The sequence below is a fragment of the Felis catus genome, chromosome F2, assembly GCF_018350175.1.
Source record: "Felis catus isolate Fca126 chromosome F2, F.catus_Fca126_mat1.0, whole genome shotgun sequence".
NCBI lineage: Eukaryota > Metazoa > Chordata > Mammalia > Carnivora > Felidae > Felis > Felis catus.
Window position 1 is genome coordinate 75190833 of NC_058385.1, and position 23827 is coordinate 75214659.

The 23827-nt window shown below is 41.9% G+C and overlaps 1 pseudogene; it reads right to left on the minus strand.

Moving 5' to 3' along the window:
• Positions 1 to 1279: 1279 nt before the first annotated feature.
• Positions 1280 to 16190, minus strand: LOC101094480 (annotated as a pseudogene).
• Between the last annotated feature and the right edge of the window lie 7637 nt (positions 16191 to 23827).

Genomic DNA, 23827 nt, shown 5'->3' on the forward strand with positions numbered 1-23827 from the left:
GCATACCTGCCTCTGGAGGCGGAGATGGGCATACCTTGCAGCCGGTATCTGAGGGGGCAGGTCTCTCTGGGCGTGGCTGGGCGTGGCTGGGGCTGGACTGTGAGGCTGTTTCAGGATTTGTAGTCAGTCTGAGGTTTGGGGCTCACTCTGGGGGCACGGGCAGGTGTGTGTCCTGCTGGGCTACTGGGTTCACAGAACTGCTCGTGTCCCACAACTGGCAGGGGTTAGAGTCGCGGGGCCATTTCAGGATCTGGTGCTGCCTCCAGGTTGTCTGCTCTGCCTCTGGGGGGCAACGAATGGCCAGGTCTCCCACGGGGCACCTGGGTCAGTGGGACCGTGGCAGTTAGTGGCTGGGAGGGACTAGAGCCGAGTCGCAGGATCATTTCTAGGTTGTTGGGCTTCCCTTCAGGGCATGATGGGCTTGCCCCCTGTCAGGTCCCTGGACCAGCGGGACTTCTCACAGACCGTGTCTGGATGGTCTGGAGCCAAGCACAGCGACATTTTAGGATCTCCAGGGGTGCCGGCGGGAGTGCCTCTTGCTGGGATCTCTGGACTGGCAGGACTGCCCCGGGACTAGCTGGGAGTGGCTGGAGCTCAGTTAAAGGGCTGTTTCAGGGTGGGTTGTGTCCAGGGGCTCCCAGACCGAGACTAAGAGAGTCTGAAGCCAGGTCGTGGCTTCAGGGTCCACAGCCCAGACTAAGTAAGGGCTGTGGCCTATTACTAAATGTATGGGTGGGTGTGACTCCTCCCGGTCCCTTAGCATACGGTGCTCGTGACAACCAAATGGGGCTGTAGCCTAGTCTGCAGGGGCACAGAGCTGTTTCTGGGTCTGCAGCCAGGACCAGTCAGTTAGCCACCTGGGTGCGGGCTCTTGGTCTTGGACTCTACCCAGGGATCACAATGTTCGACCTGGGTCCCAAGGCTCCCACAAAGGCACTTTTGCCCAAGGATTGATGCCAAATCACTGTGCCGCAGGTAGATACAAGCAGAGAACTTTGAATCCCACCATCTTGCCAACACCATCTAAAACTGTTTTCATTTTTTTACTTATTTTAAATTTTTTGGCAGTTCTCTGGTTTACTTTTTTTTTTTTAATGTTTATTTATTTTTGAGAGAGAGAGAGGAGATGAGCCGGGGAGGGGCAGAGAGAGAGAGAGAGATACAGAATCCAAAGCAGGCTTTAGGTTCTGAGCTGTCAGCACAGAGCCTGACGCGGGGCTCGAACCCACGAACTGTGAGATCATGACCTGAGCCGAAGACAGACGCTCAACCAACTGAGCCACTTAGGTGCCCCTAGTTCTATGGTTTTATTAACACAAATACCACACACACATAAGCTAAGCTGTGTATTCATTTTCTTTGCTGTGCAGCCCAGCATTGGAACTGGTGACTCAGATGGCCAGCGAGGCTGCTCTTTCCACAATGGCCTTGCGGTTCTTGGAGGAGACATCGGGGGCAAGCTCTGTACAGTAAGATTTGTTGCACATCAGCAGGTCTTCAAGCTCCTTGACGTCGTGGACTGGGAAATTCCAGAAGCCACCAGGCAGCATGTGCTTTGTTTCCTGGTTGCTCCCATAATCAATGTTGAGCATCAAAATCTGGCCCTTGAATCTTCTGTGCACCCTATCGTCAATGCCTCTGGGTTTCCACCACTTGTGCTTCATTTTGACATATTTTTTCTGACTGGGGCAGGGTGAGGTTCTTGGTCCTCTCTTTAACGATCTTGGGCTTCACCAGAGGTTTGAGGGCAGCCGTGATGCCGAGTAGGAGATGGCCGCTAACCTCTGCAGGCTGCCCCAAGGAAGTGACAAAACTGTGTCTTTAAATCTCTGATCGATTTCAAGGTTTCTCTGGGTCTTTTGCTTTCAGCTGATGATTTTAATTTTTAAAACTGTTGTTTGAAATTTTTGGTTTGATGTTCCTTGTTTGGTTTCTTTTATACTTGTCCCATTTAGAGTTTTCTCAGTTTATCAGACCGTTCATTTTTTCAAATAATTTTTCTGCCCTAGCGTTACTCTCCTTTCTCTCTAGACATTTAATTACTCAAATTTTATGCCATTTTCTTCTTCTTCTATCAAAAATTCTGGTGGTTCTTTTCTCCCCTTTCTTTTGTTCTTCTTTTCTTTGCCTAGCCTAAAACTGACAGCAGTTCAAAGCCATCTTATTTTGTTCTGTTGTTATATAAAGATTATTTGGGCTCTTCTGGGTCCTTTGAATTGCCACATAAATTTTAGAATCAATTTGTCAATGCTAGGAAAACAATCGTGTTCAAGTCACATTGAATCAATAGATGAATATATATTTAGTAACCATATGGTAATCATCAATAAAGAGAATAGAAATATGTGCTTTTTTTTTTAGCAAAACAATAAAAAGGGGGATATATTTTCATCAACCTCACAAAGTAAGAAGGGGAAAGAGGCAACTAGAAAAGGATAGTAATCCGGAAAAAAGGATTAGTGGATAGACATATATCTGGGTATGCCTGTAATCACAACACATAAACTAATTAACCTTTTAACGAAGGTTATCAATAACAATAATAATGAGAAAACTATCTATTTCTACCTCTTATTGATCACAAGAGACCCACCTAAAATAAAATTGCAGAGTAAACGAGATATAAGTAAGAAAATGTACAAGATGCATATCCTAAGTAAGGGAATGTTGACAAAGGCATATCATTATTTTAAAAAGTTGAACTTCAAAGTAATAGCATTAATAAGAATGGATGTTCACTCCGTAATATTAAAAATAACAACAGTATTTGGCACGTAGTGGACATCAATTATTATCTCTTGAAGTAATAAATGAATATAGCAAGAGGGGAAAAAAACCATGATTTTATGCTTCTCTAAAGAAACTGATAGATCAAGAATATTGAAGAACTGGAAAGTATATAAATTATTTAATTATTTGAATAGTACAATGAATGTAATGTAAAACTCTACACCCAACAAAGAGAGATAGGATTGTTTTTATGAACACACTGTCTCTTTAAAAAACTTGACCATAGACTAAGTCACAAAGAAAGGCTTGTATTCTTAAGAAATTCTAATAATCTTTATTGTAAATAAGAATCACCTGTTAAGCTTCTTAAGCCACAAGATAGCTGGCTTCAATTCCTAGAGAGTCTGATTCAGTAGATTGAGGTGCAGCTTAAGAATTTACATTTCTGGGGCACCTGGGTGGCTCAGGCGGTTAAGCGTCAGACTCTTGATTTCAGCTCAGGTTATGATCTCGCAGTTCATGGGACTGAGGCCCTCATCAGGGCTCTGACAGTGCAGCGCCTGCTTGGGATTCTCTCTCTCTCGGCCTCTCTCTCTCTCTGCCATTCCCCTGCTCATGTGCACGCATGCCCCCCCCCAAATAAATATTTTTTTTAAAGAATTTACATTTCTAATAACTGTTGGCTGATGACATGGTGCAAGTCCCTGGACCACACTTTGATAGCATATTCTCTGGCAACAATATAAATGACTTCAAAATCAGTAACAGAAATGTATCTTAAAGAGAAAAAAAAAAAAAAAGCATGTGCCTAAACATTTTTTTGAAAGCTATCCTTAATTACTCAGGGGTTAAGAAAAATATAACAATGAAAATTGCAAGATATTTTGAAATGAACTATAAAGCAGTTAAATCAAAACCTCAGAGATTAAGTCAATGTGATATTTAGAACTATATGACCTGATATGTATTTATTTATGAGAATCAACAATACAGGAATTAAATGAGTTATAGTTTCAATTCAAGAAGTCAGAAACAAACAAAAATAGTTCTATTTCTAGTAATGAAGACCTACCTTGTCGCAGTCTAAAACTCCTGCTGAGAACATAGAGAATAGATGGACAAAATACAAAAATAATTTGAATGTACCAAGGAGTCACTTATGGAGCCAGAATTAGGACCATAGAGAGAAGGGAAATGCATTGGGGTGAATCCAACATTTTATGTCACTTTTTCCTGCAAGGCATTCATAGATTTTTACGTATTCCAGGCTGAGAAGTTTAGCAAAAAGAGAATGCTAAGGAGTAGAGAAACTAATCATAACTTTGGCACCCTCTTGGGGCAAGAGAGAATGACATAGACTTTATGGCTAGGGAAATAACCAATATTTAAGAAGCAAAATTGCCACAGATTAGGAAATGCGCAGTTCAGAGCCTGGTAGCCTCACCTTTGATCACTCAAGACACTTGCTGATTCATGTGTGCAGAAAAGCAAAAGATTGCAGCCAGGAGATGGACGAGCTGAACAGCTAAATGGAGCATCATGTTGGGGCTATTTATAACTTAGATTTCTTGGTGACCAAGAAAAAGGAGTGCTGATAAATAATCAAGATGTCCTCCAGGTATTTATAAACGTATCATTATATATTCCTAGGGAGAAGAGCAAAGAAAAAAAAGTAAATTGGGTTTTATAAAGAGTGAAACCCAGTTTCAGACAAACTTAATTGATCATGATAAACTCATAAACTAACCAAACTGACATATGTAGAATACTGAAACCAGCAATTTCAAGAAACACAATCTTTTCAAGCCCCTCTCCAATGTTTACAAAAATTAATCAAATGATGGACAATAGACTAGTCTCAGCAAATGTCAAATATTAACACAATTGAGAATTCATTCTCTCCCTACATGGGAAATAAGCTAGAAAGCAGCAACACACAGAAATATTCCAAATATCTATTTGGAAATTAACACATATGCTTATAAATAATATATGAATCAATATAGTAATCCTGAAGGAAATCAAAAACACTTTGAGGTGGATGTAATGAACATATGTCTGTCGGAAGTTGTGAGATCTCGTGAAAGTATACTTACAGCTAAGTTCATAACCTTACATACACATCATAGAAAAGAAGAAAGGTGGGAATTCGAAGATCTAAAATTTCATCTCAGGAATTTTGACCAAAAAAAGGGGGGGGGACAATTAAAATTTCTCCTAGGAGGAAATAAGATGGAGATCAAAACAGAAATTAATAATAGGAAACACGAAGGAGAGAAAATAGACAGACATAAGCTATTCTTTGAAATGAAGAAAAAAATTGATAAACATTTTGAAAAACTTACCAAGAAAAGAATGATGGTACAAATTACAAACATTAGGGCCATAAAAGGGGATGTCGCAACAAATCTGACAGACATTAATGCGACAAGAGGATAAAATAAATGACATTTTTCCCAATAGACTTGAAAATTTATATTAAAAAGACAAATCCTAAAAGTTTATAAAACTGACACAGAGAATATAGAAAATACAAATAATCCTAAATCTTCCTATTTTATTTGTTGTTTGTTTGTTATTATTTTATATGTCCATTAATAATCTTATAAGACTGATAGGGGCGCCTGGGTGGCTCAGTCGGTTAAACGTCCGACTTCAGCTCAGGTCACGATCTCATGGTCCGTGAGTTCGAGCCCCGCGTCGGGCTCTGGGCTGATGGCTCAGAGCCTGGTGCCTGCTTCCGATTCTGTGTCTCCCTCTCTCTCTGCCCCTCCCCCGTTCATGCTCTGTCTCTCTCTGTCTCAAAAATAAATAAAACGTTAAAAAAAATTTAATGAAAAAAAAGACTGATAATGAGGGCAATGAATTCTTCCAGCAGTTTAAGGAAGAAAAACTGAACTACACATAAATTCTTCTAGATAACCATAAAAAAAGAAATTCCTTTCACTTCATTTTATCATACCAGCACAACCTTGATACCAAAACCCAGTAAGAATATCTTCAGAAAGAAAAATTACAGGTTAATATGCCTAAAAATGATGATAATTCCGTATTTTTAGGCAACCAACTTGTTGGCTAAATTTTAACACTGTGACCAAATTAGGAATAAAACAAATTTCCCTTACTGCCACATGAAATCTATAAGGAAAGGCACATATACACTTCATAAATAGTATTGTTAATGATGGAATGTAGAAAACTTCCGTTCATAAAATTGGAAAAAAAGACAATGATGCTCAACAACATTTCTATTAAATAATTTACAGAAAGCCCTACAAGTCCTATAAGTTCAAGATCAAATAAATTCAAAATGGCAAATAAGCATGGGAAAAGATCTAAAAATAGCTTGTATTAGGCAATTGTAAATTGCCTAATAAAATAAATAAGTGTATGCTAAAGACCTAGCATTATTTGTTATGTATTTGTCAAAACCTATAGAATTCTATAGCACAAAAAGTGAAGCATAATGTTGAAAAAACATTTTTTTTAATTTACAAGATCGGGACATCCCAAGACAGAATGCAGACTATGACAAAAGAATCTAAGTGTATTACAAATGTATGAGACAATCTCAGTAAAGGCGTACAAATGAACAGTTGTGATATTACTGTAACAATACTGGAGCAATTAAGTAAATGGATGATAAAAGGAGTCCAGTTTTCCAATGGTGGAGTTAGGATTTACAGATAAACAAGTCAAGAGGTTAGAATGATCCATGCAATCATGGGTTCGAATTGGAAACATCAGTATGAACTCATGTTTAGTTCAGTTTGATCAGTGGTGCTGAGCCAATCTGATATCCACGAGAAAACAAAGTCAAAACTGAGTGATCAGACAAACCTTGGCTCCCACCTGACGTTATATGAAAATTCACTTCTCCAAGTGGATTGTTGATCTATATGTTAATTGTGAAAGGTAAAACAATAAAGCTCTTGGCTGTGGAAAGATTTCATAAATCAGATACAAAAGCCACTAGGAGGAAAAAGCTAAATAATTAGACTACATTAAAATTAAGAATGTAAGTTTCCACCAGAAAGTCACTAGGTAAAAGAAGATATTTGCAAGAAATGGATTTGACAAACACCTGATCCAGAATCACAAATGGGGCTTAAAATTTATAAGTGAAAGACAAACAACCCAATATAAAAATGGATAAAAGATTTGAACAGGTACTTTATAAGAGGAGATATCCAAATAGCAATAAGCAATGAAAAAGTGCTCAATAAATAACTCATTAGTGCTGGGGAGGTCACAGAGAGGATATGACTGCTGGTTGAATTGTGAGTTGGATCGCAGCCATTGGAGGCTCCTCATTCCTTTCCCTGTCCTCGGAGTGTGCATTCCACTTGTCTTCCCTGCTTCCAGAAGCTGCCCCAAGGACCCAGCCTTAGACAGAGATGTGGTTGTGCTGAGACCATCTGGAAGGTACCCGTGACTGAAACTAGTTAAGGCCTTTACACGCACTTAAGATTTGACAGACAGATACAGAGATCTGCTCGTCTCGTAGCATGCAAGACAAGCCTCGTAAGTAAGTTCCCTGCTTCTGAAACCTGCCACCTTCCAATCTGGAGGAGCTCACCTCTTCCTTCAGTCTCTCCCTGCCCTCCAAGTACAGGGGCCAGTTTCACATCAACCCAGGAAGGTCCACAGGAGGTTGCAAACCAACAATTAGAAGCATGTGAATCCAAACCAAGTGAGATATCTCTACCTGCCACCAGAATGCCTAATGTTAAAAAAAAAAAGTCTAACTATAGAATCTATAGTTAGGGAGGTGAAGCAACTGTAACTCTCATTTCATTTTGGAAAAATGTTTGGCAGTATCTGCTGAAGTTGAATATACACTCAAACTATGACCCAACATTTTCACTTCTAGACACTCAGTACAAAGTGCATACCAGTCAACAACAAAAGTCAAGTGCAAGGATATTCATAGCAACTATTTAACCTTTGAGAAATGGAAATTCCCATCAGTAATAGAATGGGTAAAGAAATCAATGTGTATTATTTATCAAAAGAAATATTATATATCAATGAAAATGAATAAATTACATATACACGTGACAACATGAGTTAATATCACAACACAATATTGGATTAAAGAAGCCAGACAAAAAGGAGAATATGCTCTATGATTCCATCAATATGCCTTGTAAAAGTAGACAAAACCAACTTGTGTTGGTAGAAGTCAGGATGGTGACAGCTGCCACAAAGGAGAGCAAAAGAGTGACTTAGGGGGGAACTAGGAGGGTTTCTGGGGCTGGTGATTGTTCTATTTCCTGATCTATGCTGTGGTTACATGCATGTGCTCATATTTTGAAAGTTCACTCAGCTTGTGCTCATAATTTGGCACTTTCTGCATGCACAAGAAACTTCAGTAGAAAAAAAATATCAATGCTAGAAAAAAGACATAACTTAAAGAATGTAGAGGCCACAAATGATAGCGATAGGAGCAAAAACTAACGTGGGAACAAAAAGGGTAAAGAAAATCAATAACCAAAGTTGCTTTTGAGGGAAAAAAAAATAAAACAACAATAAGAAGGCAAACCTGTAGCAAATCTGCCCAAGAGATAAAGGGGAATAATTTTTTAAAAGAATAAATCTCAGTCCAGAACTGAAGGGTTTTTTTTTTTTTAAAAAAAGAATATTTTCTTAGTCCTTCCCAGCTTGTGCTGTAAAGCTGTGTTTATTTGAGACTTCCATTTTCAAGTGCTTTTAAACTAGATGAGGTTTATCTTCATCTTTCTTTTCCTTAATTCCAAAGGCAATGGTCTACTGTTTGTGACTCAACATTCTGGATTTGCATAATAGAAAACATGCAATTCTTTTTAGAATCTCAAGAGAAATATTTTAACACATTTGTCCTTTTCAGCATCATTACCAGTTATGACACTAACATCATGAAAAATACTAATACTCATTCTAAAATAGTCACAAATATTGAGTTTGACTTGTAATACATTACCTTCTATTCAACAAGAGCTATGCATTTAGCCCTTGGTTTTCATTTGTAATTTATTGATGGTATCAGCATATACCGAGTTTCTAGTAAATGCTGGCCACAGGTCTAGACCCTACAATGCAACAGTGCATAAAACACGACCCCTTCTCAGGGCACCTGGGTAGCTCAGTCGGTTGAGTGTCCGACCTCAGCTCAGGTCATGATCTCATGGTTTGTGAGTTTGAGCCCCACATCGGGCTCTGCGCCGATAGCTTGGAGCCTGGAGCCTGTTTCGGATTCTGTGTCTCCCTCTCTCTCTGCCCCTCCCTGACTCACGCTCTCTCTCTCTTTCTCAAAAATAAACATAAAAAAAAAAGATCCCTTCTCTAAAAAAGCTCTATTTCCATAGGGCAAAGACACAGACACACATAAACAATTATGTTGGCAATTATGTGCCAACAAAAAAATAAGTGTGGGGTCATATGGAGGCTCAGAGGAGAAAATAATTAAGTTTGTTTAGAGGACAAGCTGAATACCGCAGGAAAAATTAGCATGCTGTCCTCAGCAGGTACACGGTGTGTAGGAAGGCCCAGAGACAAGTGTGGGACTGTTCAAAGGGCTCTATCCGTGAAAGACATAGCAAGCCGTGTTAAGATGCTCAGCTGCAGCCTACGGGCAGAGGAGAGCCCCAGAGGCTCCTACACAGTTAGGTGACGTCCAATTTGATTTTGAAAGACAACATTCTGTTCATTTTGCTTTCCAGGTCCTTTGAGTGTCTCCCACCACTAGGTCGCACCATGAATATCTTCACATATCCCTGATTTGGGCCTTGCAATGTTCCATATTTAGTCTGCTTTTCAAACACTGTCTGCGACATAAAACCCACGTGTTTATGGAACCAATCGTGACCCTCTGTCGTACCTAGTTTCTCCCCCCACAGTACTTGCATCTTGACATGCACTTACACTGTTATAAGATCCACCCTGCTGAATTATATTCCCATATAGGTCATGTCCACTGGACCTTGGGATCTCAGATAATGGTGGGCCCTGTCTTACTTGTAGCCTTAGTGTCCTGAAGAGTTCTAAGTACATATGAGTATTTCATCAAAGTTTATCAAATGCAAACCTCAGTCATTCAGTTTAAGCAAATGGTCTATCAAATAACTGTAACCAGCCAGATGAATTTTTATATTGTGAAATATTCAACAATATTTCTGTTTGATGATTTTAAAGTTGTTTTTTAAATCAGTATCTGCCTATATTGAAAAAAGTCATAAATGCTTTAAAAAGAAGTCAAAAAAAGATTCTAACACTTGCTGGTCACTAACTAGAAGCTAGCCTATGCTAGGAATATTATATGCTGGGTGATGGCTAATTTCATGTGCCATCTTGGCTAGGCTTTAGTGCCCACTCAGTTGATCATGTGTCAGTCTAGATGTTGCTGTGAAGGGATTTTTTTAGGTGTAATTAACATTTAATTGGAAGACTTTGAGTAAAGCAGGTTACCCTCCATAATGTAGGTGGGCCTCATTTGATTAGGTCAAAGGCTTACAAAAAAGACTTAGGTTCCTCAAGGAGAAAGGAATTCTGCCTTGTGACTCGAGACTGCAACAGCAAAACTACTCTTTCTGGAATTTCCACCTTTCCAGCCTGCTTGAAATTCTGGACTTGTTAGTACCCACAGTCGTGTGAGCCAACTACCTGAAATCTCCCTCATACCCCTGTCGTCTCCCTTCTCTGCTTCCCTGGAAAACTCTGACCAGTACAACATGATATCATTTAACCACCACAACCAGCTTCAGAGCAGTATCATTCTCATTTTTCACCAAGTCATTGAGGGTCAGAAAGTTTAAGTATCTTGCAGAGCCAATATGGCCGACACTACTATGGCCCACCTATATCCATTCCCCACAGGGTGACTACATAGTCTGATTTCCCTGAGACTGTCCTGGTTTCAGGATGTAGGATGCCCCCCTTAGGCCCAGGAATACCCCTCATTTGGTCATCCAGGGCAAGTGTATTTCCTGCCCTTGAGCGAAGCTATGTGACTTGCTTTGATCAATACCATGGGAGAAGAAATGGGCTGTGAGTTGCTTCTGGATGGAAGTATCGAATCACCAGTGCTTAACCCTCCAGCCTTCTCCTCCACTGCAGCGGCGATGGGCGATGACTGTGTTGAACTGGACATGAACGCTGAGCCATTATGTGGGATACTTGCCCCCAAATATTTCCCTGAACACCACTACCTGACTCTGTTAAGCCACTGACATTTTGGTGATTTTTCATTTTGTTTCGTTTTGTTACTTTACTTCTGGTTATGCTGTTCTTTCTTGAATAGTGGAGGGGAGGGGTCTATAGTTTTTCCATAGCTACCCTATAATCAGGAAAAAGCAGTTTTTGTTTATCTTAAGTAGATTGGTTGAGGAAGGAAACTTGTATATCTTTATACACAAAGAAAAAGGGGCTAGTTGAGAAACACAGACCACTAATGTCAGAGAAAGAAAGCTCTGGAGGGCAGGTGTGATTGGAAAATGTGGTTGGAGAAGGAGGTGCAGAGAAAGCAAGGCTTGCACCAGAGACTGAGAATGGACAGCTCTTTCTCCGAGGGTCTGGGGAGCAGCTAAAGGACAGTGACCCTCGTAGGGTGAGGGAGGAGAAGTTGCCATAAATGCCATTGCTCTCAGAGGAGTGCTAGACAGGGAATCCTTGGTTAAAAACCTTAAATAAGTCTTTATTTTTCCTCAAAGCCTATAAAGTAAAGGTGTGGGCAACATGTTCACTGAGATTTGACATTTTATGATTGTGGAAATTCTACTCGGTAGCATTACAAATACACTTAGATTTCCTTCATCACCAGAAAGGAAAAACAGAAAGTCTAAGATCAACTCAAAGACCAGGCACAATAAGGAGGCACTAGCAAGTGTGTTAGGGCTTTTAATCAGCAGAATTCATCATGGTAACCGTGAACGGCTTTGTAGAGTCTGATTTCCAATTGGCCTCCTTAACTAGATGTGTATCATAAAAGACTTGACTGGTAGTTTGTCGATAAGAATAGACAAGGGTAATTTAATAATTAGAGACGGTAAATGTTCTTTCCTGAAAGTGAGGCAGATATGAGGCAAAACAGTATGAGAACAACCCAATCCCACCCAAGGGTTTGAAGCTCCTTCACCCAATGGTCAGGAGAAAGTCCATGCCTTTGACAGCTCTCTGCATCTGAATCTGAGAGCCACCGCCTATACGTAGGTGTCCCTTAGCACCCCATTGCTGCCCCCACCCAGGTGGACTTGAGTGTTTTCTATTGTCTCTGCATTTTAACAGGAATTTAAGTGAACACTTTCCTAAAAATGTAGTTGACGTTTTTACATTGTATACCTTAATATTTGGATATGCAGATTTATTTGTGGTGAATTCCCAGATGTCAGAGTTGAAAGAGTTCCTTCCAGATGAATCAACACACTCAGAGAGATGAAGTATTTTATCCAAAGTCAAACAACAGTTTATTTGCTAACATTCGATGCATGCACAGTGCTAGGGGCTGGGGATACAAGAGGCATAGAACATGTTTTGTACTCTGTGGCGAGGCTAGCACTGCATCTTAACCATGAACTGGTTCTCTGGGCCAGGGAAGAGAGATCAACTTCTTCTGCCTGAAATGCCTCTTGTCAAAAAGGAAATTTGCAGAAAGAAAATGCATTTAATGAACATTAAATGGAGAAGGGAGAAGGGCATTATGAGCAGCGAGGGATCGTATGTGAAGACCTATGGTGTGGAATTCTTTGGAAGCAGAGTTTTAGCGTGTTTGAGAGTCTTGACTACACATTACAATAATGCCGGGAACTTTCAACAAAATACGGATGCCGAGCCCATCCCAGAGCTTCTGTTCTATTGATATTCAAACATCTTCATACTTCTCAATAATAAATATTGAGTATATCAATTCCTTGTAAAATGAAGAACCTTCTCACAAAAGTCTGAAATATGAATTGAATGTTAAAAGCCTTCTTATCTTCTTATCCGCTCCCATGATTTTACAAAGAAGATAAAGACTAAAGAGAATTTACTTGCTCATAAAATACCAAGAATTTCCATCAAAGCTGGCATGTTCTCAAAACCATTTTTTGTTTTCTCTTCTTACAGAATTGGTGATACAGACTGGGGCCCCCTGAGGGTTTACTGACTCGCAACATTTATTTTAGAGCATGAGAATACGAAACCTGGTAACTACCCGTTTTTAGCCAGTATCTGCACGACAGGTCAACTAAGCCTAGTGTGGTCTTGGTTCAACCAGACTTCCCTCAGAAAAAGCTGTTTCCACTGAGTATTAGTCAGCCTGGGCTGACATAACAACACCACAAATTGGGCGGCTTAAGGAACAGAAATGTTCTCGTAGCTCAAGCTTGTGTTTTTCATTGTGATGCATGCGAATCTTTAAGGGAGGATTTTAAAAGGAGGTGAGAGTTAACTCCGTCTTGATTATTTAGCATGGGATTTTCCACTTGCATATGAACGCCTTAAACTTGAAGGATTAGGGTGTGTTGTGTCTACGCCTTGGAAGTCTTGCTCATGCCTGCTTGGCAGACAGCAAGCTATGAAACCAGCTCTGTGCACAAATTCATTTGTTGTTTTCCTTCCTGTATGATGTAGAGTTAAAAAAATAAAAACCGAGTTATCAAATGCCCTAAGTATTCAATACTGGACTGTTTAAAAAAGACTCATAACAGCCAACACAAAATAGAGAAAGCATTTGGACTTTGGAATAGACAGAACAGATTTCAAATCCTGGCTCTCTCCCATGCTCTGAGGGAATGTGGAAGTTGTATAAACCCTCCCTGAGCCTCAGTTGCCCTGTCTGCAGATTGCAGTTATAAACACTAGCTTCATGTGTACTGTGAAAATCAAACATATCCATTCAACACCCTCTGAACACCTAACCAGTACCAGTATTTACAATATTTGCGAACTAGCCAACTACGGTCACTGCCCAATCAAAAGAGATGCTGCCCATTAAAACACAAAACACAGGGGCGCCTGGGTGGCGCAGTCGGTTAAGCGTCCGACTTCTGCCAGGTCACGATCTCGCGGTCCGTGAGTTCGAGCCCCGCGTCAGGCTCTGGGCTGATGGCTCGGAGCCTGGAGCCTGTTTCCGATTCTGTGTCTCCCTCTCTCTCTCTGCCCCTCCCCCGTTCATGCTCTGTCTCTCTCTGTCCCAAAAATAAATAAACGTTGAAAAAAAAAAAACACAAAACACAATTAGGGTGCCTGGGTGGCTCAGTCGGTTAAGTGTCCGGCTTTGGCTCAGTTCATGAACTCTATAATTCATGGGTTCAAGCCCCTGTGGGGCTCTGGGCTGACAGCTGGGAGCCTGGAGCCTGTTTCGGATCCTGTGTCTCCCTCTCTGCCCCTCCCTCCTCACACTCTGTCTCTGTCTCTATCGCAAAAATAAACATTACAAAAAAAATTATAAAACATAAAAACAAAACAAAATTAAAACAAAACAACAACAACAACAACAAAAACACAGCCAAAAAACTATAGGTAAACTTGAGCAGCATACAGCACTGGCTTGAATGAGCATAGGTATAGGTGCTAGAAATAACAGCAATTAATGGGACAGGGCCATACCTTCCGGACCTCGAGAGACCCAGAGTCCTCTGAGAGCACCTCAGGCATGTAACAGAATGAATGCAGTATGGTATTCTAGACAGTAGGACCGAAGATATGTCATGGTTGATAATGCCTGGCACAGAGCTTATTACACAGAGGACACTCTCCTTTCCACTGGCCTTGATCGGGAAATCAGTCTTTAGTACAGTGAGATCGAGCCTCATTTCATTTAGCCAAACTGAGAGGAAAAAAGAAAAATCAGGAGACAGAAAATACTGCTAAGGTTATGAATAAAATGAGACCAGTCAAAAAATCTCAATCATTCAAGGCTTCAGCTTGCTCCACACTGCACTAGCTGAATATCCTAGTGTATACTCAAATGTAATTTCTCAGTTACCCCAACACAAATAGTGTTCATCATCGAAGACTAACGATCGCCCCTGATTTCTAGTGATTCAGACATCACAGTATTTATTTGTGTTATCTAATCCTCTTTGAACTCCCTATGAAGATAATACTATCTCTAGTTTAGCAGCTAAAAACTGGAGGTGAGTGAGGTGAGGTGAATTGGCCAAGATCACTTGACAAAGTCACCATCTTGACCTAGGATTAAGATTACACAGCCCAATCCCCTCCCTTTCTCTCATACGAAGACCCATTAAAACCAAAGGGCAAAGACTCTCCTAAAATGGGGCAGCATCATAGGACAATGGAATCTCAGTCTTAAAGAGGAACAATGTCATACTACGAAAAGTTCTAAGGAAGGAAATAGGTTGCAGTATCAGAAATATGATGACTTTGATAACGCTTCCCATTATGTGCATAAGGGGAGGAGAGAGAGGAGATACGTGTCAGGAAAGGGGGATTTTAGCATTATCCTTGTATGTATAGTGGTTGATAATCTGCACTGTTAGAAAAGAAAAAAAAAACCATCTGAAATGCTACCAACTTGAATTTCTTGGATTGAATGGAACACAGATATACACCTTTTAAATACAGGTGTTACTAAACAGAGAAAGAGGAAACAGTCTTTATGATTGCATGCTCAGACACCAAAATCGATCCAGAGGCCTCTCATCTCAGGGTCTGATGTGGAAGTCATACACATTGTCTACACAGCAGCAACAAGACAGGAAACACGGAATGCTCAGCAATCATAAAGCCCAGCCTGTGGTGGTTAATAGAGTGCTGAGTGGGGCTCAGTCTTTGACCCCATGTTTTTGCACGTGATACAAATTTTTGTATTTCAAGCTGTCCTTCTTCCTTATGACCCCAACTTGCCTTCCTCTGGCTCACAGAGACCTTCCAGGTTTCAGAATACGTCTCTCCTTCCAGGACACCCCGGCCTTCTGTTACTAATAGCATGCTGTGATCTACCAGGCTATTGCTGCTGTGACTCCTGGTCCCCTGGGATATTTGGGGGCTGTGACCGTCCTCCACCTGCCCACTCCACGCTCCTGCCTGGGCCCTGCAAATCAGCGGTAACCATTCTGCGATGAAATCATGAAGTGGATGCCATTACTGCACTCAAGGATTTGCACCAGAGGCCAACTGTTAATTCCAATCCAGGAAGTAAAACAAAGGTTCGGGGGCTAAGCCAGAGTTCATTGCCATGTGTCAGGACAGAAGACACAAGGAGCCAAGCTGAGCTAGAGCTGGTGTGGTAAAAAGCAGCATGAAGAAATGGGGGGCGGGGGTGGAAATGGGGAGAATCCAACCAAATTCCAGCTTGGCTGAAGCCGTGGCCTTGCCATCCAAGACCGTTTGCCGCAAAGGACCAGCGTCAGGTTTTCCAGCTCATAGGGTGGGATGTGTCACACCTGGTGCCCATCAGCTAACGGCAAGGTGACCAGCACAACCATGAGCCCGCATTCCAGCTCCTCCCCTTGTTGAAGCAATGAGACGATGGCCATGCTCTTTTGGCCGGGGTCATTAAATATTGTTAAGGTAACATTAAAATGGCACAAACAGGGCTTAGTAATCATAAGCACTTACATTCCTGAACGTTATTTTATATGACGCTCACTCTCAAAAGCAGTGAGAAGCTGCTTATGCTAAACATCCCAGCTACAATAAATCTATAAAAATGAGATGAAAATGAACACTAGCAAATAGTGGACCAGCTTTAGAAACAGAGGCCAGTGGAATGTGAGTCTTAGACCTGAGCTCTCTGGAAACACCTGCGTGAGGAGGATGGGGGAAACTGTCAATTACAGGGAAACGTAACCATTATGCCTGGCAAGAGGAAATTGCTTTGATGGAAAAACTACTACATGCCAGAAACTGATTACTTTAGGCAATCATCTCATCAGTCCCATATTTTAAAAAAGAAGATGGACAATTTATCCGAAGTCAGAACAGCAGTGAAGGAAGAGCCTGATTTGAGAGAAGAGAATTCTGATGGTAGTGTTTACCTGCTTTACATGACACAGAGGCTTTCTCTTCACAGGCACACAATGGAGCCATGACACAAAGACCAGTTTACAAAGGTTAATTCAGTTATCTTAATTGATTTAATCTCATTGACTTTCAAAGGCCCATTTGTTAATTCACTTAACAAATAGTCATTCCGTTTCTATCATTTGTGCAAGAAATACGTGGATGTGGATGAATGAGACAGCTTTGCCCTTCGCCCTTAAGGAGCTTCTGGTTTAGTGGAGGGAGAGACACAGTGAATAGATTATTAGAGTAGATGCTTAGGGTACCCTTCCCTGATGATGGCAAAGAAGAAGAAGAAGAAGAAGAGGGGATGATGAGGATTGTACAAAGGGTCAAAAAGAAGGAAGGGAAAGAAGAGAAGAGGGGAGAAAGGCGGGGTTGATGAGAGATGGAGAGAAGGCACAGGGAGGAGAAAGACAAAATCTGGTTATTTTCAGACACCCACCTAGCACAGTGTTACATCTCAGACATGCCTCTTAAGTCGGGGTGGTTCTCATTCTCTTAATTTTTCATTTTGGGTCCAGCAACAAAGATACAGCCTCATGATCAAAAGTCTATCTCAGTATGGCTCACTAAGTAACATCAGGTGGGGCAAAATTCTTAAATGTAACGTCCCTACTTTGCTTGGTTTTTAGAGAGAGCTTTCAAAAACCCTCTCTGCGAACTGGGCTTGAAGACGGGAGGCAGTGGCATGTCAGAAGCAGAGCCTGGCATAGACGAGGATGAACTTGAGATGGGAACATGCTTGAGACAGGGGAGGACAGACTTCCTCCTCCCGAGAGCTGCCGCTGAGCGCTGAGCATCTGCCTCCAGAGAGAGGTAGTAGTCGTCAGAAGCAAGTGAACACGACTTTTGTAAGAAAAAGACCCAATTTCTTTTCTGGCACCCACACAGCTGCATCAGTAACAGTTAAGACGATGGAAAACCAAGATTCATTTGCCACTCGAGGAAGTGCACACAGGATGGTCAACACACTTGTTTGCTTTTAATAATGGATTAGACGCTAAGTGGAGAATGTAAAGCTCCGGAAGTTCCAAGGAAAACGGTTGACATTCTACCGGCTGTGAATTCAAACAGTGTTTTATCTCAGCAAGATCTTTTGGAAAGAGCCCATAAATAAGTTGGAAAGCACTGAGTTCTTAGGTCCCTGGAGGAAGGTGGGCTGGCCCCTTCCCCAGAACAGCCAGAATGCTCACGTATGGTCATCTCTCTGACCCTTTAATGGGTCACCACCTGCACTGGGAAAAGTGGTACCCAAGTGGACCTTGAGGTGACAGAGGTGCCTTTTAATCCCTGTCTACTCCCTACTGGCTGTGTGACCTTGTACAAATCACTTGACCTCTCCGAGTCTAAGATGAGTCCAAAATCCAAAGTAGCAGTGGCACTGGAAGTAAGAAAGAAGTGGAAAGCAAAGAAAGACTAGCATCCAATTAAGTGAGCCCAGCAATTAGCCTACTGCCTCCCATTTATCACTTACAATAATCCCTGTACCTAAGCTAAATATATCTTGAGCTTTGTTTTATAGACGAATAGAGACTGAGAATCAGAAAGGGACAAACAGTCGCCAATACCTCACAGTAAGTGGTATGGCCTTTTTCCCAGTCAACATGAAGAGAAGTGGTCATTTAATTTTCGAGACATTATTTACCTAGGAGAGTCCAGAGTAGGCCATATGATGTTCTGGAGGAAATATGAATCTTAAAATTCTAAGAATCTTTCCAGTGAATTGCAGACTCCATGAGGACAAGAGTTAGGTCTTACTTATCATCGCATTCCTGGTATATTCCTGGTAGGCATTCAGAGCCTAGCTGCTGCATGAATGAATGAATGAATGAATGAATGAATGAATGAATGAATGATCAGGATGACTGTTGATGTAATCATGCAGTCTTCACACATCACCAACTCTTTATTTCACTATACATTCAGAATCAAGTCTCAGAATGGGAAAACTGAAAGAGAGATAGCATCTAGTCCTAAATATAGCTACTGTGACAACCCTAGTCCAAAATCATTTTCCCTGCTCTGGGCCCCATTATCTAACGCTCCCCACTTTGGGACTTTGCCACTGATTGGATGTGGGTGAGTGAGTGGGAGTGAAGAGTCCAGGATACCTCACAGGGTCCTGGTGTTGGTGGGGCAATTCTCTGGGAAGAACAAGGAGAAGTGTGAGGTCCAAGTGGGCACTCGAGGTACGTTCTGCTGTCTGATGGACAGCCATGCCCTTGTCCTTCCATTTACTGCTCTAGCTCAGATCCCCTTCATCATGGGACTTCTGCAAAAGTTAAGTGTGCTTTTGCTCTTCACTGAACCACCCCCTATGCTCTCCTCAACTGAATGCACCCTGGTTTGTGCCCTCATCCCTCTACTGAAATCCCATTTCCCTTTCAGTTGCCTGAACCACACTTAGCTTGTTTGTTATTGATGGCCGTTAGATTTCATGTCCATGGATCACCATCTGCTGCCTTTGACCATCATCCCTGGGGTTTTGTCCTAAGCCTTCTCCTATCCTCTCCTCCCTCCTCTCTCTCCTGTTCTCTTTCCTACTCTTCTCCCTTCCCCTCACCCTTACTGAGGCATCCATGCCCTTCTGTGGACATTTCCATCTGCACGTCCTACAAACACTTCCAACTCCAAATGTGGAAAGCCCATATCAAACAGATCTTGTTGTGTCTAATTTACCTTTCCATTCTAAACACAAGATGGGCCTTCTAAAAGGCAAATATGGTCGTGATTTTTCCCTAGCCCCAAATGGATCATGGCTCCTCATTGTTCAGAATAGGGTCCCCTCAGATCTGGACTGTGATGGGCAGAACAGCTGTACCATTCACACATGCTCCCCTCCCCTGTGCACTCTTGCCAACTCCAGCCACACTGTACATTCAGGTCCTGTACACACAGCCCTTGCCCTTCACGTGTGCTGAAACCTCCATCTTCCTCGGTGAACGCTCCTTCAGGGCTCAGCTTAGATGTGGTTTCCTCAGGAAGCTGTCTCCTTCTTCTCCCATCTCTCCCTAAGACTTGGTCAGGGCCCTATATATGCCTTCTTGATCATCAGAACCCTATCCCAACATAAGCAGTTTATTTTTTCCAACTAGGGCAACTGTGACTTGTTTTATAAAAGGGATTAGGGACTGCTATCAGTGCCTCCCAAAGCCTGTCACAGCGTGGGAGGTCAACATCATTTTTTTAAAACTTAAAAACAATAGGGAAATGATTGGTAGGTGTTATGGACTGAACTGTGTGTCTCCCATTCAGCTCAAAAATCATATGTCAAAGCCCTAACCCAAATGTGATTGTATCTAGAGATAGGGCTTTCAGGGAGGTAACTAAGGTTAAATGAGTTTGTAAGGGTGGGGGCCTAATTCGACGTGACTGCTGTCCTTACAAGAAGAGGGAGAACTATCAAGGATACATGAACACAAAGAAGAAGTTCCTGTGAGGATACAGTGAGAAGGTGGCCAACTGTAAGTCTAGGAGAAGGACTTGAGGAGAAACCAAGTCTGTCAGCACCTTGATCTTGAACTTCGAGCCTCCAGAACTGGCAGAAAATCTTCTGTATTTTAAGCTACCAAATCCATGGTATTGTTTTAAATGGCAGCCCCCCTCACTCACCTCCCCCCCCCAAAAAAAAAACCCCACGGTAAATGGAGATAGAAGTCTGACAATAAGAAAAGGGCTCAGCTTTAGAGAACAGCTTGGAGTTATCTGTATTGAGATGATGATTGAAGCCAAAGAAATGGCTGAAATTATCCAGGTAATGTGTGTAAAGTGGAGAAAGTCCTCAGGAAGACGATGGTTACAGGAAGAAGAGGGGGGTGAGGGTCCCCCGGAGAAGACCAAACAGTGGATTCCAAGGCAACAGGAGTAAAATCAAGAGGGGGCACAGTGTTGGAAGCCAGGGAAGTAAGATTTTATGGGAGAGCGTGGTCAGCAATATCTAAAGTCCCAGGAGGGACACAGAAACATGACCCTTAGATCTGGCAATTGGAGGACGTGGCTGCCTCAGAGGCAGTGGTTTTAGTGTTGGTTCTTTTCCCTGCTCATGCCTGTATTTCATGCCACCAAGTCTTTGCACGTGCTGTTCCTTACGCCTCACCTACTACCACACCTCCCTCCGTTTTTTTTTCCTAGAAAATTTAAACTCATCTTTAAATGTTTGTTCATTCAATCAACAAATACTCATTAAGTGTCCATAATGCAATGTACACTGTTTTGGAATCTCTCAAATGTCATTTCCATCATGAGGCCAATCCTTTGCATGTAAAGGTCTCTTTCTCTGTGCAATCAGACTTCTGACACCTGCCATCAAAACTTTCAACCCCAACCCACTGAAATATGGATAGCTATTTACTTACTGTCTCTAGAAAACATTCTTGAGAGTGGGAAATTTATTTTCTTTATCTCTGAATTTTAGATGGTTGAACTGTGTTTCTCTAAAATTCAGATGTTGGAGACTTAAGCCTCAGTACTGAAAATGTGACTGTGTTTGGAGACAGGGTCTTCGCAGAGGTCATCAGGTTAAAATGAGGTCCTTAGCTTGAGCCCTAATCCAATGAGGACTGATATCCTTATAAAAGGGGAACTTTGGAAACAGGTGAACACATGGGGAGAAGGTCATAGGAAAGAGGAGTCATGCCCTACAAGCAAAGAACCACCAGAAGGAAGAAGAGAGACCTTGAACAGACCCTTCTCCCATAGCCCAGAAGGAAACAGCTCTCCTAGCACCTGGACCTCAGACTTCTGGCTTCTAGAATCATGAGACAATGAAGTTCTGCCCAATTTGTGGTACTTGGTTATGTCAACTGTAGAAATCTAACTTAGTATTTATAACACTTTTCTACCTTTAAATCCATTTACCTACTGACTTTTTGCCTTTTTATTTAAAAAAAATTGTTATTGGGCCACTGGGGTGGCTCAGTTGGTTTAGCGTCTGGCTTCAGCTCAGGTCATGATCTCACAGTTTGCGAGTTTGAGCCCCACAATGGGGTCTCTGTTGTCAGTGAAGAGCCTACCTCGGATCCTCTGTCCCCCTCTCTCTCTTCCCCTGTCCCTGTCATTATCTCTCTCCCTCTCTCTCAAAAATACATATATACATACATACATACATACATACATACATACATACATACATACTTTAAAAATTGTTGTTATTGACTTCCCACTCGATGACAGGCATTTAGGAGACAGTCATGACAGTCCATGGTCCCTGTTATAAAAGTGCCTGCACTTACCTCGGTGGGGGGAAAAAGCATTATGTTACCTGTCAGGAAAGGACTTCTCTCTATCACTCTCCAGTTGTTGTAGGAGAAAGAAAGGTCAGTTACCCTCTCTCATGACAAGAATTGTGGTCTCCTTTTACACTCCCCAATTAATTAACTTTATAAACAGGGCATAGCTGGCATCACAAAGTTCCACAGCAATTCTGCTTAATTCCTACAGGTCCAGATTTTCCTGTGCCAACATCCACCCAATCGGCACTTCCTACGATTTGGAGAAATCATAAATAATAGGGGTAGACCCACGCACTGGAGGTAGGAAATGGCTACCAGATGGCCTTCAATTTTTAAATGGCCTTGACACAAGCAGCAACTTTGAAAAACACAAGCTGAGTATTTGTTAAGCCAGGAGTCCACTGCAGGAAGAGTTCAGGGAGCGTGTTGTGGACGACACATGGCAGTATAACTGGCCGCTGAAAACAGCCAGACGCACACCTGGTATTAAGAGGAATTATTAAAACACTGTGATTTGACATGGATCGTTGGCCACCTCTTTCTCCTCTCATTGCAGATTCTGCTGACCAATAATTTAAGTTCATCCACTTCTCCTCCTAAGGGAGACCTAAACAGCTCCCAGAATGGAATCTCATTCCCCGCTTCCTTCCTGCCTGTTGGCTTTTCACATGTAATAATTTGTTAAATACTTAACCATAAGTACTCTGTGCTAAGTTATGTGAACACTAAGGCAAACGAGACCCTGTCTCTGATCTCAAGCATCTCACGGTCTAGCGGAGAAGCAAAAGGGAAGTTTTCACCCACTCTCTTCTCTGTGCTGCTATGGTGCCTCCCACATGATGTCGTGACAACAAGCATCCCAGTGCACCTCTCCCTTGGCCTGTGGTAGAGCGACAAGGATGTGACTCCACTAGACAGCACATTTTCTGCCACCTGGATAAACCCATGAGGATAAAGATGACTTCTGGAGAAAACAGTGATGAGCACCAGACAGAAAGAGGGCAACAATATGAAGTCAATTGTCTCCATCCCTGATTGATACACTTGGGATTCTCTACTCACTATCCTTACAATAAGTTCTTGTTTTGTTTTTTTTTGGAGGGGGGCAGGCGATGGTTTCCTGTTGTTGTTATTTTGGTTAAGTTAGATCAGGTTGGGTTTTTTAGACATCAAGCTAAAGAACACTAACTAATACAGGGATTGTACCAGAAGTAGGGGGGGTGGATGCTTTGGGAACTGAAGGCTAGAACTGGCTTTCTCAAGATAGGAGAGGGGATGTTCACCCCTCCATCTTCAGCCAGGGTGCTGGGAATGCTTGCTGCAATGTGGCATAACATCAGGTTACAAGCTTCTTGCAGAATCTTGAGCCTTCAACCTCATGCCCAACACAACTGGACTTTTAGGGATGGGGTAAAAAAAAAATCAGGATTGTAGGCTCTGTCCTTTAGTCTTCTGAACTTCTACAACAAGGAGCCAAACTGGCCCATCTGAAAGCAAAAAGAAAACCTTACACGCCTTCATAAAAGAAGTGCTTTCTAGATAACCTCAGCAATGCTAAAGTATAAAGGTCAGACAGAAAGTATCCTGTAGAATTGCAAAACTAAATTTTCTACCCCATGATAAAGTCAATGTGAGTAAAAACAGGACAGTGAGAAATGTGGCCGGAGATCTGTTTGTCCTCTGTCTGACAAAGGTAATAATTCCCTACAGCTTGAGCATCTTGGATGCAGTTGTGGGGAGGGAAGAGGATGAACTTTCCCTTATCATCCTATCCTGTCTTTCACTTTTCCCAGAGGCAGGAGTCAAGACAGAAGCCATTAATCAGAGCCCAAGGAGGTTGGTCAGAACTCCAGGTCTATTGATAAGCAATCAAAAGG